General features: G+C 45.8%; 1 protein-coding gene and 1 non-coding gene across 3 annotated transcripts in view; one reads left to right on the top strand and one right to left on the bottom strand.

The window, feature by feature from the left end:
• The window catches only part of ZBTB38 (zinc finger and BTB domain containing 38), a 75223-nt gene extending 62025 nt beyond the window's left edge, over positions 1 to 13198 (top strand). For both annotated transcript variants that reach the window (XR_009244428.1, XR_009244427.1), the window contains one exon: positions 12673 to 13198. The gene's annotated coding sequence lies outside the window, so the exon portion shown is untranslated. The remainder of the gene's footprint in view (positions 1 to 12672) is intronic.
• LOC118760420 (U6 spliceosomal RNA) lies at positions 2517 to 2623 on the bottom strand. The gene has a single exon (XR_004996777.1). It is a non-coding gene; the product is annotated as a U6 spliceosomal RNA (small nuclear RNA).
• Positions 13199 to 13778: the final 580 nt, after the last annotated feature.

Genomic DNA, 13778 nt, shown 5'->3' with positions numbered 1-13778 from the left:
TTACAGAAAGAAATCTTCCACCCACCAGCTCCCCAGGTGACCACAATGGCTGGAGCTGAGCCAATTCAAAGCCAGGAGCTTGTTCAGGGTCTCCCACACAGTTGCAGCATTCTGAGACTTTAAGCCATCCTCTGCTGCTTTCCCAGGCCACAAGCAGGGAGCTGGATGGGAAGTGGAGCAGCTGGGACACGAACTGGCACCCACATGGGATCCTGGCGCTTGGAAGTAATTAGTCAATTAAGCCATCACACCGGGCCCCATGCTACTCTTTAAAAAAATTTTTTTATTATTTATTTTGAGAGTCAGAAATAGTGAAAGGTATATAAAGAATTCTCATCTGTTGGTTTACTCCCCAAATGTCCACAAGGGCCCCAGGATTGCACCAAGCAAATGCTGGGAGCCGGAACTCAGTGCGGGTCATCCATGTGGGTAACAGGAACCCAAGTACTTGAGTCATCACTGCTGTTCCCCCAGAGTCTGCTTAGCAGGAAGCAGGAGTCAAGAACCAAAGCCATGCATAGCTCTGATGTTAGACAGGTATCTTTTTCTTAAACAAGATCTTGTTTATTTGAAAGGTAAAATTACAGTGAGGGTGAGATAGAGAGAGCTTGTACTGGTCCATTCTCCAAATGGCAGCAACTGGCTGGGTAACCCCGTTCCCCTCTCCTGAAAGCCAGGACAACCTACCCTTGTCTGGAGGGAACCACAGCGTGGGAAGGAACGCCACCTCCTGTGCAGAGCATAGAGGGACATCTGGCCAGCAGAGGTCGCTGACACATCAGCAGACAGGCAGCTGTCACCCTGGTAGGACAGCTCCATTACACTCAGGCTGTACTTACATTTCTCTATCCCCTTCCAGTAACTTGCTCTCTGCCTGGCTTGTTTTTATTTTTTAAATTTACTTGAAAGGCAGATTTACATAGAGAGCACAAAAGCCAGAGCTATCCCATCTTCTGATTACTTCTTCAATGGCCACAGCAGCTGAGCTGAGCTGAGCCAAAACCAGGAGCCAGAAACTCCACCCAAGATTCCCACATGGGTGTAGAGACGCAAGTCCATGGGCTGTCTTTCTCTGCTTTTTAGGGTGCAGTAGCAGGGAGCTGGATTGGAAGTAGGAGTGAGCTGTGAGCAAGGAGCTCAGCCAATCAAAGACGTGGCCTTCCAGAGGTCACAGTGATCAGCTGTGTGTGGAGGGGGAGGGGTGAGGCGGTGGGTGAGCACGTGTGCACTTGTGACCTACCCAGAGTACACGAACCTTAATGACAACTGGGAATTTTATAAGAAAGAAGGCATACTTTCCTCCTCTGTTGGAGTGAACAAATGTAGTCTGGAGACATTGCTTCCCTCTTGCCAACACGGAGGATGGTGGGAGATTCAGAGCTGAATGGGGCAGTGGCCCTTGAATACCTAAGATACAACAATTGCTGTGGAAGAGCCACTAGGTAGAGGGACACCAAGTCCTGAATCCAACCACACACCTTGAAGCTTTTTCTACTCCTGAGGTTTGAGTAGGTCAGTAAGCTGATGCAAACCTGCTCATGCCACCTGGGGTGAAAGAATTAAGGTGGGGCTTGGGGTTGGGTAATGGCTCAATTGTCTAATCCTGTGCTTGCAAGCACCAGCATCCCATATGGGCAGCCATTTGGGTTCCTGTTGCTTCACTTCCTATCAGCTCCCTACTTGTGGCCTGGGAAAGCAGTCAAGGACAGACCAAAGCCTTGGGACACTGCACCGGCATGGGAGATCTGGAAGAAGCTCCTGGCTCCTGGCTTCAGATTGGCTCAGCTCCAGTCATTGCAGCCATTTGGGGAGTGAACCAGTGGATGGAGGATCATTCTGTCTCTCCTTTCCTTGGTAAGTCTGCCTTTCCAATAAAAATAAAATAAATATTTAAAAAACAAAGAGAATCAAGGTAGGTGCTTCCCTTAGGAGTCCTCAGCTTAAACTGGATCTAAAGAAACCCAGTTGCTGAGACAAGCAGCTTGGGCTTAAGGAGTCACCAAGAGCTCGCTCCACTCCAGACCTCTGTGGACATTCCTGACCTGGACTGGGAGCTGACCTCATGGCTTGAATCAGGAACTCCAAGATTAACACCAAGATAGCAGCATTCCTGCCACATATCAGTGGCAGAGAACAACACACAGCAAATCTTGTTGACACTGGGGGTGCAATTCAGCTGGAGACTGCAAACTTCCAGCAGCGGGATGTAAGTACAGACTAATTGGACAGGGTGCTCGTGAGAAAACAGCACGTTAAGCTGCTGCTTGACATGCTGGTTTCCCAAATCAGTGCTGGTTCCAGTACCAACTGATGCACTTTTGATCTACTATTCGTACAATGCACCTGGGATGGCAGAAGAACATAGCCCAAGTACTTGGGTCCCTGTCACCCATCTGGAATGTCAGTATGGAATCCTGGGCTCCTGGCTTTGACCTGAGGTGAGTGGCACATGGGGAGTGAACCAGCGGATAGATGATCACTCTCTCTGTTACTCAAGCTTTCAAGTAAACATGCATATATATATGGAATGCTTCACAAATTTGTGTGTCATCCTTGTGCAGGGGCCATGCTAATCTTCTCTGTATCGTTTCAATTTTAGTACATGTGCTGCTGAGGAGAGGATGCAAAAAAATTTTTTTAAGATTTATTTATTTTGGGGCCTGGCACAGTAGTGTAGTGGTCAAAGTCCTCACCTTGCTCATGCCAGAATCCCATATGGGTGCCCATTCGTGTCCCGGCAGCCCTGCTTCCCATCCAGCTCCCTGCTGGTGGCCTGGAAAAGCAGTAGAGGACGGCCCAAAGCCTTGAAACCCTGCACCTGTGTAGGAGGCCCAGAAGAAGCTACTGACTTTAATTTGGCTCAGCTCTGGCTGTTGCAGCCACTTGGGGAGTGTATCAGTGGACAGATCCTCCTCTGTGTTTCTCCTCCTCTCTGTAGATCTGACTAGCAGGATTTTATTTATTTTTACTGGAAAGCCAAATCTAAAGAGACAAAGAGAACGATCTTCTGTCCATGGGTTCACTCCCCAAGTGGCCACATTGGCCAGACCTAAGCCAATCCGGAGCCAGGAGCCAAGAGTTTCTTCCGGGTCTGTCACGTGGATACAGGGTTCCAAAGTTTTGGGCTGTCCTTGATGTTTTCCCAGGCTACAAGCAGGGAGCTAGATGGGAAGTGGAGTAGTCAGGAATAGAACCGGTGTCCATATCGAATTCCGGTAGTTGTAAGGTGAGGATTCAGCCACTAGATTATCATGCCATGCCCCAAACGTAAATCTTTAAAACAGGTTAATTGAACCATCTTCATTATTATTCATTTAAAATGTGTGCCAGTTTGTGTCCTGGTCGCTCTGCTTCCGATCCAGTTCCCTGTAAGCAATGGAAGACCTGGGTGGTATTTCTGTTCCTGGCTTGAAGCTGGCATAACTACGACCACTGCAGCCATCTGGAGGGACAGAAAAAGCAGATGAAGGATGTGTGTGTGTGTGAGTGTGTGTGTGTGTGTGTGTCTATTTTCTCTCTGTAAGATAGATACATCTTTAATGAATAAAATAAAATGTGAGAATCATTAATACTCCCTTTATTCAAAGTACTGCCTATGTTCACTTCTTTAAATGATAGTTTAAAAAGTATGCAAAGCCATGTCTTTCTTGTGTTTCTTCTGTTTTTTATTTTGGTTTGCTTTGGCTTTGGTTTTGAAAGGCAAATTTACAGAGAGAAGAAGAGACAGAGAAAGAGAGATCTTCCATCTACTGGTTTCCCCAAATGGCTGCAATGGCTGGAGTTGAGCCAATCTGAAGCCAAAAGACAAAAGCTTCTTCCACATCTCCCAAGTGAGTGCAGGGTCCCATGGACTTGGGCCATCCTCAGCTGCTTTCTAAGTGCACAAGCAGGGAGCTGGATAGTAAGTGGAGCAGCCAGGACTAGAATCAGAACCCATATGAGATGCCAGCACCACAGGTGAAGGATTAGCCTCCTAAGCCACTGTTCTGCCCTCCCTGCAAATATATATACATATATGCATTTAGTTAAAAGGTGAAGTGTCAAAGAAAAAAGAAAAGATGGAGAAAGATTGTCTCTCTACTCCCCAAATAATTACAGTAGCCACAGCTGGACCAAACCCAAGTCAGGATCCTGGAACTCCATGCAGATCTCCCTCATAGATGGAAGGGTATGCAAGTACTCAGCCTGTCACCTGCTGCTTTCCCAAGCATACTCTCAGAGAGCTGGGTGGGAAACAGTTCAGCAGACTCTTGAACTGAGGTTCCCATCTAAGATGCTGGTGTCACAGCAGGGTCCTAACTCTCCATGCCACACCAGCCCCTCTGAACTGTTCTCCCAGGCTGTGGCCATGGCACAATTGGCATTGACTCATCTGAACCAGGTCTCTCTGCTTCTGGGAAAAGTCCAGCTCTGGGAAGGAAGCTGCAAACCAACAACCCACAGCCACCACTGTCATCGTGACCCCAACACTCAGCCTAAGGCATCCAGGGACCCCATCCGGGAGGAGACTGTGTGGAGATCTGCAGGACACTGGATGGATCTTATTTCCAAACCTCTACGGGAAAGAAAAGAAATGAAACCAAGGAAAGAAGCTGGTTTCCCCAGAAGCGGGCTGTTGTCCAGGGAAGTCCCGACTATCAGTCTGTTGCTCTGTGTTAGATCAGCTTTCGGTTCCTCCTCATGCAGTGCACCACCACAATGCAGCCTCTCAGAATCCTCCCATATCCAGCGCCTTGCTTGAAGCCATAAACAAGAGCAGGTTACCTACTAAAACGTCTGTTCTCTGCCCAATACTGTCAGGTTGACTGGAACAGAGCTGACCGAACTTCACAGAAAACTCAACTTGATATGGAGATCCCATAAGAGAGGGTCCCAAAGTGATGCTGTATCAGTGAGGGTCCCCGAGTCACATGTGGATTCGTGCTAACCATCTAATTTCAGAGTCAGGATGGACAAAGCCAGTACCAGCAGCAGGCCCCCCATCTGCCAGACTGGAAACAAGAAGGGCAGCAGGCTAGCACCTTTTGCTTTTCTCAGAGGTGGTCAGCAGTCCACAGGAGACCAACCGCAGGCCAAGAGGAGTACTGGATGACTAGGGTTGGGCTTCCAGTTACTTAATGAACATACAAGACAGGGCTTTGTGTGCCTAGACGCAGAATGACCCACATGTTCCCCATCGAGTGGTCACCTTGGCGGTCCCTGACCATTACCCCCACCAATCCAAATCCAAACAGATAAATTCTTTTTGTAACTTTAAGAATTTCATTTCTGGTGCCTGCCATGTGGAGTAGTAGGCTAAGCCTCCACCTATAGCACCATTGCCCCATTTGGGTGCCAGTTCAAGAACCAGCTCTTCCACTTCCCATCCAGCTCTCTGCTAATGCTCCTGGGAAAACAGCAGATGATGGCCCAAGACCTTGGACCCATGCAGCCATGTGGGAGACCTGAGGAATCTCCAGGATCCCAGCTTTAGACCAACCCAGCTCTGGCCATTGTCACCCTTTGAGGAGTAAACCGAAAAATGGAAGATCTGTGTTTGTGTGTTTGTGTGTTTGTGTGTGTGTGTGTCTTTCCTTCACTCTCTGTAACTGTCTTTCAAAAAAAATTAAGTAAAAGAAATTCATTTCCATAATGAAATTGGGTCTCAGCCTCTTAATCAGGCACCCAAAGGGCCCTGTTTGGACAATCATGGCAGTTTCTGAAGGGCTTGGTGACACTGCAGGCCTTCTAGCTCCATTCAGCACAGACTCTCCAGCAGAGGTTGGAGACTTGCAAAGTGTGCTTGATTCCTTCTGGCGAAAGGTTGGGGCTTAGGAGGCAGCAGCTTGCTGTGTGGCCTCGCCCTCTCCTGGGCGGTCAGTTTGAACTCCTTTGCCTCAAGGGCTCACCCCTCCCCGACCCCAGCCCTCTCTCCTTGTCTTTGGAGCCTGGATAAATTACCTCTGGGCAGAGGAACATGGGGTGGGGCAGTGACCCTAGAAGGTTAAAGCATGATTTCCCAGGAAGTACTGAAAGTGTCGCCTAAACAATTAGCCTTTTATTTCTATCCTTTCTCTGTAGCTAGGGGCAAGACCAATACAGGGTAGGAGGGAGGAGAGGAGTCAGAGAGCAGGGTCTGGGTGTGTATGGGAGTGGGAGAGGAGTAGGCAGTAGGAGGTCAGAGAGTCATCCAGATGTGATCATCCCACCTGCCTGCATCACTCTGGGTTTACAGTTGCCTCTCTTCCATTTCTTGCCTTGGTTGGGAGAAGCCTATGGTACCTGTGGGCTACAAACAAGGAGGAGCTGGATCATCCTGACTGTGGAGCACAGATCAGCCTCTTTCCCAACCCCTTCCTCAAGTTCCTCCCTTCCACTTGCTTAGTCCCTCTCCCGGCTGCAGCACATTTGATCTGAAGGCCATGGTGTGTGTGCCACCGGAGACATGCAAGATACTTTCAGCGGCACTTGAGCATTTGATAGCTAAAGAGATGTGCAGCTATATTTTGAAAAGATTTATTTTTTTTATTTGGAAAGTCAGATATACAGAGAGAAGGAGAGACAGAGGAAGATCCTCCATCCATTGATTCACTCCCCAAACGGCCACAATGGCTGGAACTGAGCCAATCCAAAGCCAGGAGCCAGGAGCTTCTTCTGGGTCTCCCACGTTGGATACAGGGTCCCAAGGCTTTGATCTGTCCTTGACTGCTTTCCCAGGTCACAAGCAGGGAGCTGGATGGGAAGCAGGGCCACTGGAACATGAACCAGTGCCCATATGGGATACTAGCGCATGCAAGGTGAGAACTTTAGCCACTAGGCTACTGTGCCAGGCCCAGCTATTTTTTTCAAAGGTTTATTTCTGTTTATTGGAAAGACGGAATTAAAGAGAGAAAGAGACACAGAAAGCTCTTCCATCCACTGGTTCACTCCCCAAATGGCCACAACGGCTAGAGCTAAGCCAATCTGAAGCCAGGAGCCAGAAGCTTCCTTCAGGTCTTCCATGTGGGTGCAGGGTCCCAAAGTTTTGGGCCATCCTCCACTACTTTTCTAGGCCACAAGCAGGGAGCTGGATGGGATGTGGAGCAGCTGGGACACAAACTGCTGCCCGGGGGGCGGGGGGGGGGGGGGACTGGTGCTTGCAGGCAGAGGATTAGCCGATAGAGTCGTCATGCTAGCCCTGACATGCTGCTGTTTTGCTTTCAGAAAGGTTGTCAGTCAAGTAGCAGCCGAGGGAAGCCCTTTGGTTCTTCAGCCCTCCCTTCTCTAGGGACGGGAAGAAAGACCCAGAGTGAGGTGACTTGAAATGACATCAGAGAGCATAAAAGTGCTGATTTCTGGGTTTAAAAAAAATCACATTTTGAGCTCCTACTCTCCTAATTTTCTCGCTCTATTACATTTCTGTTAAATATATTTGCTTCACCAAATGCATTTTCTACTTTTCATCAACATTCTTGGAAATGGCCACTTTCAGGAGGACAGTAGAGGGGCCAGTAATTTCTGGAATCTGCCTCAACTTGTAATGCTACTTCCATCTGCAGCTTTTAGTGAGTCTCTCACTGTCTTTCATTCATTCCCTTGTCCCTTGTCCAGGAAATTAGAGAACACTACTGACATTTCAGTTAGCCCTCGGTTAGGAACTTCAAAGGCAATAAACCTCTATGACAGGATTTCAGAGAAAGTTTCAATGAAATTAAACTCTCATGTCTCAAATGAAAAACTGCATCGTGTACAAGATCGCACAGCTCATTTCTGTGGCAATCTTGTTTTGGAAATCACTGCCTTTCTCGTTGCACAGTCTGTGTAATTGAGACATCTAGTGTCTAGCCTTATAAAAACAAATTTCTGCAGTCTAGGTTTAAAGAATTCACCAGTTTTCTGGCGGCTCTGTAAAATCAGAATTCTGCCCATGCCAATCCTGGGGATCCTCTTCATGACGCTTCCTGCCCTCAAACTTGCCAGTAAAGTTGCTTTTCACATCACAGGAACTCGTGCAATCTTCCCCACATCTCGTGTTCTTGTTACAGCCATGCTGTGGGTCACATGGGTGAAGCCCTAACTCTCACTCCACCCTCCTCCAACAATTCAAAGCCATTCTTTCAAACAGAAAGTATCTCTTTCAAGTGAGGTTGAAGTCCAGGATCACATCTGTCTTGTGGATTTCTAGTCTAACAAAATACATATAAGCTCAAGGTAGTTTTGTTTTTATTTGGAGGATGTGGGTGAAGGCACTGTCTGCAAGGCCAGCTCCTTTCTTGAACTCCAGTTCGAATCCTTGCTGCTCTGTTTTGAGCCGGCCTTCAGTTCATGTGCCAAAGAGGGCTGCAAAAGATGGTCTAAGTACTTGGCCCCCTGCCATTCCTGTGGAAACACATCAAATCCCGGCTCCTGGCTTTGACACAAGCCCAGGCCAGACTATTACAGTCATCTGGGAAATAAACCAGAAGGTAGAAGGTCTCTATCATTTTGCCTTTCAAAATAAATAAATAAATAGATAGAGCATTGTTTTAAAGAAAACTCATTTATATACAGATAACATTTATATCATAACAATATTTTCATATCAGGATTACTTTTTTTTAAAGATTTATTTATTTTATTACAAAGTCAGATATACAGAGAGGAGGAGAGACAGAGAGGAAGATCTTCCGTCCGATGTTTCACTCCCCAAGTGAGCCACAACGGGCTGGTGCTGCGCCAATCCGATGCCGGGAACCTGGAACCTCTTCCGGGTCTCCCATGTGGATGCAGGGTCCCAAAGCTTTGGGCCGTCCTCGACTGCTTTCCCAGGCCACAAGCAGGGAGCTGGATGGGAAGTGGAGCTGCCGGGATTAGAACCGGCGCCCATATGGGATCCCGGGGCTTTCAAGGCGAGGACTTTAGGCGCTAGGCCACTGTGCTGGGCCCCATATCAGGATTACTTTTAACAGTAAATTAGTGCTTAAGCCTGATATCAAAATGACAAGCAACCAAAGATACATTAGATAGATTGGACATCATCAAAACTTAAACCTTTTGTTCCTTAAAGAATACCAGGAAGAAAATGAAAAGATAAGCAGCAGATTGGCAGAAAATATTTGAAAATTACATATCTGATAAAAGATATCTGGAATATATAAAGTACTGTTACAACTTCATAATAAAAAGACAGCCAATTAAAAGTGCAAAAAGGCTTTAAGCAATTTTTTTTTTTTCCAGATAGACAAGTGACTAATAGACACATGATGTTCAAGAGCATTAACCATCACGGAAGTATAAACCAAAACCACCGTGAGCTATCACCTCGGGTCCATGAGAGAAGCTATTCTAAGAAAGATATTAACAATTTTAAAGAGTATGTAGAGAAATTGGAGCCCCTGCGCATTGCTGATGGGAATGTAAAATATTGCAGCTGCAGTGGCTACAATCTGACTTCCTGCAAAGATTAAACGGAGTGAGCCCGTGACCCAGCATTTCCACTGCTAATACATACCCAAAGCAACTGAAAACATGTGTCTACACACAAACGTGAAGATGAATTTTCACAGCAGCATGTCTCAGGATAGTAAAAAAAATGCTGTCTATCAATGCTAGCTCAGAAACTATACACAGGGCCCAGCACAATAGCTTAGGAGCTAAATCCACATTGCACGCCTAGGATCCCATATGGGCACCAGTTCCGGTCCCAGCTGCTCTACTTCTCTTCCAGTCCCCTGCTTGTGGCCTGGAAAGAAGGAGAAGATGGCCCAAAGTCTTGGCATCCTATACCTGCATGGGAGACCTGGAAGAAGCTCCTGGTTCCTGGCTTTGGATCTGGCCCTTGAGGCCGTTTTGGGAGTGACCCAGCAACCAGAAGATATTTTTCTCTAGAATTATTTCAAAATCACACCTAAAAAACATTATTATTATTTTACTTCAGAGAAAGTATTTTCAGCAAGCTATTACTCATTCAAACCTACAGTGACCTGGCTGAAGCCAGGAACGCCACGGTTGGCAGCACATGTGGTTACGTAGTGACAAGTGGTTTACTTATATCCAAAATCAATTTTCACTAAACCTAAACTAATATTACTTACAATATCAAAAATACAGAAATAAAAATAAAGCTCATAAATGAAAGGAACTTATAAAGGCATATATCATATTTTTTATTATATCTTATAATCAATCACACATTAATTACCATTACCTTCACCTAGTGCTGATTTAATTGTTTTTTGTTCTTTTGTTAAAGGGCAGTGAGAGGGATCAGCCTTTCTACAGAGGGCCTTTACAAGAAACTTCCTTTTATCTTTATAAACTGTTTTCTTTCCCTAAATATGAGTGCCAATATAAGGTAGAAGTTTTAAGCCATTTTTCTTTGGGGGTTCACATTTGTCTACCTTTAGAAGATGCCCCATATACTTTCTGCTTTCCTTGGTGAGAAACCAAAATGCATCATTTCATGTGTTGTAGCAGTTCGAGGCACATGGTAAACAAACTCTTAGTACCGCCATGATTGCCATTTGTTCCAAGATATTATGAAGCCATTTCTTAAGGAAAACATTACTTATATTAGGGCAAACTCCAAGACAAAGGTGGGCATATAACAGGATATTTGGGGACATTGTGAGCTCAATTGTACTATTGTATGCTTTTAGCTGTGTGTCATTGCCTTAAGTTGCTAAAGATGCTTTTACCGTAACATGATTGATCAGTTTGAGGTGTTATACCAGTTACAGGAGTCCTTTCACAAAAAGAAAAGATGAAGTATGGAAGCATGAAATTGACAATTTCTACACAATTAAAACATCATAAATATGCTGCACAAAGACTACCAGAGAATAGCCCGTTATGAATACATGCAAATAGTTCAAATCTGTTACATGTAAATACTTCATTTAAATCTATAAAATATTGTCTCATACTCCCCCAAAGAAAAGGGATCAAAAGGAGATTCCACTGCTGACATGAAACCATTAACCAGGAAAGACGAGAAAAAAATAAAATATTAAATACCAAAACACAAGACTTAAAAAAACAAAATAGTGTGGCCTGCAGTGGTAGTCTAGTGGCTGAAGTCCTCACCTTGCACGAACCAGGATCACATATGGCTGCCAGTTGGTGTTCCAGCAGCCCTGTTTCCCATCCAGCTTCCTGCTTGCAGTATGGGAAAGCAGTAGAGAATGACCAAAGCCTTGGAACCCTGCTCCCATAGGAGAGACCTGGAAAATGGCTCCTGGCTTCTAGCTTAGAACCGGCTCAGTTCCAGCCATTACAGCCACTTGAGGAGTGAACCAGCAGATGGAAGATCTTCCTATCTCTCCTCCTCTCTGTATATCTAAGTTTCCAGTAAAAATAAACAAAATCCTAAAAAAAAAAAAAAATAATGTGTCCAGATGTGGAGACAAGGCAACTCCACTTTAACAGTGACATGATGAAGCTCTCAGTTGGAACTAGTGGGAACTCAACCTCACTTGAGGCCACACACATTCCTACCGAGATGGACAGCAGGCCAAGGTGTGCCTGTGTGTTTCACATATGTTTAAAGCTCTGTATGTACCTTGTGAAGCATAGACAGGAGCATCTTTAGTCACAGTCCTATCACCCATTGTTCTCCCACCTTTGCAGTGAAATAGCACGACCAAGGAGATGACTGTTCCTGAAGTTTCTTCTCAATCTTTTTTTAAGATTTATTTTTTTTTTTTATTGCAAAGTCAGATATATAGAGAGGAGGAGAGACAGAGAGGAAGATCATCTGTCCAATGATTCACTCCCCAAGTGAGCCGCAACAGCCAGTGCTGCGCCAATCCGAAGCCGGGAACCAGGAACTTCTTCCAGGTCTCCCATGCGGGTGCAGGGTCCCAAGGCTTTGGGCCGTCCTCGACTGCTTTTCCCAGGCCACAAGCAGGGAGCTGGATGGGAAGTGGAGCTGCTGGGATTAGAACCGGCGCCCATATGGGACCCCAGGGCGTTCAAGGCGAGGACTTCAACTGCTAGGCCATGCTGCCAGGCCCACAATAATCTTTTAACCATGAGAATGCTGCCATGCTATCACTATAGAGCTTAATTCTCCACCAAGAAAGAGTGGCTGTGTCTTTCAGTGATCTGTGCATGACAAAAAAAAGTAAGTCTATGAATGTTCCCACTCCCTGACCTTTTGTGTAACATGAATTTTACAATTTAGCGCATAGGATTGGTCACCTGAAATGTGGACAATGAATGAAACAAGGTCACTACATAATACAGAAAGACTAAGAAAACAGTAAGTTTGGGACAAGCATTGGGGTGCAGTGGTTAAGCTGCTGCTTGCGACAGCTGCATCCGGTATCAGAGCACCCTAGTTCAAGTCGTGATTCCTGTGCCTCTGATCAAAATTCCTACTAATGCATTCTGGGAAGCAGCTGGTGAAGGCTCAGATGCTTGAGTCTCTGCCACAAACTAGGAGACCCGGGTAGAGTTCCAGGCTCCTGGCTTCCGTGCCAGCAGGCTCTGTCTGTGTCAGGTATCTGGAGAGTAAACCAGCAAATAGAAGATCTGTTTCTATTTTTCTCTGTCACTCCATATTTTACCTGTATTTAACTTTTTAAAAGAAAACATTAAGTTTACTTGGGTAAATTAAGCCAAATATTAAAAAAAAAAAAAAAAAAGCCGGAAGAAATCCTAGATCAGCAAAATTTAAATTGTAAAGGGAAAATTTGATAGCACAAAAGCTGTATTTTCTGTTTTATCCAACAGGTGGCGCTATGCTAGCAGCATGCCTGGTGAACACGAAAAAACGGGAAAGAAGGCTGCCAGGAACCACAAGGACCACTTCCTGCAGAAGTAACCGTGAGTGCTGGTACCCATCTGTACTTGATTATGGTGTTTAAGGAGCTCACTCCGCTGAAAAAACAACACAGGACACGCGCATAAAAGCATAATTCAGTGTGCTTAATGAAAACTATGCCACTTTCCCTGGAGACACCTTCTTTACATTTACTGATTGACTCAGTCAGCATTTAGTATTTTTAAGATTTGTTTACTGGAGATGGGTAAAGCTGCCACCTGCACTGCTGGCATCTCATATGAGCGCCAGTTCAAGTCTCATCTGCTCCACTCTGCGTCCAACTCTCTGCTAATGAAAGCAGTGGAAGTTGGTCTGTGTAAGTGGGCCCCTGTCATCCATGGAGGACACAGAGATGCATTGCAGGCTCCTGGCTTTGGCCTGGCCAAGCCCAGCTCATGGCAGCCATCTGGGGAGTAAACAAGCTCTCCATCTTTGTAACCCTTCTTTTCCAATAAACAAATCTTTAAAAAAAGATTCTTTGAAGATTCGTGTATTTATTGAAAGGCAGAGTTAATCACTTATAACTTATAAAGTCCCCAAACACAATTTTCTTGGTGCTGCTTCCATCTGTGAAATAGGCAGGAAAGCTGTGTGTTTCTCGAAACTAACATTGAGGGTCTCATGCTGTCACTCTAGGCTTGCCAGGACATCCCCCCACATGGAGGCCAGGAAACAACCTGAGCACTCCAGCCCAGCTGGTGACCAGCTCCGGTCCCGGCCTCACTGCTGTCCTCGCCCCAGGCCATCCCAGGCATTCTGAGTAGCTTTGTCTCCCATCAGGAGACAATATCTTACCCAAATTAAAATTGCCAAAAGTAATATCATTGATACAAATAATAGTTTGCTTTAAATATACTTGCTAAACAAAAAGTTATGTGTTAGACTGTCCATGAGAAACATTCTCTGTGTGCAACCTTTCATGGAAGCTGACCTGACTCCATCTGCGAGACCAGGCCTGGTCCTGCAGCTTCTGGAAGGGGGCACAGGGCTCTCCTCTCTCCTGTCCTGCAGCTCC

Source organism: Ochotona princeps, chromosome 30 (genome assembly GCF_030435755.1).
Source record: "Ochotona princeps isolate mOchPri1 chromosome 30, mOchPri1.hap1, whole genome shotgun sequence".
Lineage (NCBI taxonomy): Eukaryota > Metazoa > Chordata > Mammalia > Lagomorpha > Ochotonidae > Ochotona > Ochotona princeps.
The sequence above is the reverse complement of the archived record's forward strand: the minus strand, read 5'-3'. Positions and strand labels throughout refer to the sequence as shown.